General features: G+C 38.4%; 1 long non-coding RNA gene across 1 annotated transcript in view; it reads left to right on the top strand.

The window, feature by feature from the left end:
* The window catches only part of LOC113464244 (uncharacterized), a 55,180-nt gene extending 54,074 nt beyond the window's left edge, over positions 1-1,106 (top strand). The window contains exon 2 of the long non-coding RNA XR_003389098.1: positions 809-1,106. This is a non-coding gene — a long non-coding RNA (uncharacterized LOC113464244). The remainder of the gene's footprint in view (positions 1-808) is intronic.
* Positions 1,107-1,592: the final 486 nt, after the last annotated feature.

Here is a 1,592-nt window from a genome sequence, read left to right as displayed (position 1 = left end):
ATTATCGATTACAAGTACTTTTTTAATAGTAATAAAAGTCTATAAGAATGAATTTCAGCATGAATCATTATATGGAGCACTGCACCAACCATGAAATGAATCATGAATCCTGCCACCAATGACAAAATGTGAAAAGAGACTGGCCTAGATCAGCAATAGAAGAGGACGACTAAAGAAGTGAAATGACAGAATTTCAAGAGGAACTATTCCCATGTGTGTTTGCTCAGTCAGGATGAATAATGTACTCATGAAGGCGTTAATGAGATTTAAAAATAATGGTCATTACCCGCGTTACTCATTAGGTATAAAGCCTGGCATGGCTCGAGCCCGAGCTTTTCTCGTTTTCCAGTGGCGTCGCGCGCGGCTACTGTTGATACTACTCCACTAGCAATTCCGCGTTTTTCGTCCTTCGTTTAGCCAAGCCTCGTGAGAGGGAACACGCACAAACACCGAGTCACCGACGAATTTACTCGGGGCAAAACAATGCCACGGAAGAAAACTCATTATACCTACCCTCCATTATAATCTAACGCTCCTTCCGCCGTGTCTACTTCGGATACACTTACATTTCTCTACCACCAGGTGGCGCGATGTTTCATTACGGTGATTGATACCACCGCTCGACTTATGATCCCTACAGTAATTCTTCAAACACTTATTAGAATTAATTTAATACGTTGATCGATACAACAACCCCAATTTTAATTTTTTTAATAATAATTGAATAACAATTTTATTAAAATTGAATTTTTTTACGATTTTTTTTTAATAAGATTGCAATTATAATTTTATTTCAATTTATTTTTAGGGGAACTTGATCTATGCTGGGATGGCCTCTGGTTGGGAAGAAGAGTCAGCATATTTTTGCCTGGCACGCACATTTCCCAAGGAGACAAGTGGGTCAGCCACTTGTTTTTGAATTGCCATTCGGTATTCTATACATTTCAGATGGTCCATTTTCAGGGAATCGCCCTTAGGGTGGCAATTTAAATTGGAACACGTTTGAGTACATTTTCAAAAATCTCGTTTTCAAAAATACGACACTGGCGATGTATGTAAAAAAATATGTAATACTCTGAGAAATGAATTTGATTTAAGAGTACGTATACATAACCTGTACTTTTCTTTTTATTATTCCTGTGAAAACTTCTAACTGTTGCGTTTCGATTTGAATCAATGAAATATGTCGAACGTCGGGGGAAACATAATTTAAGGAATGACAGCTGTTCGGTCAACGATGGAGGATCGATAGCCCAGATGTTAGCAACGAATTTCGTATAGGGCGAGTGAGTATCGATAGGAAGCATTTTCCATATTCACCTACTACGGGTGAATTTATATTCCTGAAGCCCCGGGCTCCGGTCACTGGTTAGCTCGATTCAAATCAGTCCACGCTTACGGCATTTTCTATTCTTTTCACATTAATATTCATTCCGATCACGCACCGAACTTTAACGTTTCAGATTTGTCTCGATCCTTCCTCTTATCTTCTCTATTAATATTCACCTAGACTGCTCAGGCTACGTTTGTAAATGTTCAAATATTATTAAACGAGATATCAATCATACGACAATTGTTCATAGCCCCAGCGT

The sequence above is a fragment of the Ceratina calcarata genome, unplaced genomic scaffold (genome assembly GCF_001652005.2).
Source record: "Ceratina calcarata isolate Rehan_Ccalc_2016 unplaced genomic scaffold, ASM165200v1 scaffold307, whole genome shotgun sequence".
NCBI classification, from domain to species: domain Eukaryota; kingdom Metazoa; phylum Arthropoda; class Insecta; order Hymenoptera; family Apidae; genus Ceratina; species Ceratina calcarata.
This window is presented reverse-complemented; position numbering and strand designations above follow the sequence as displayed.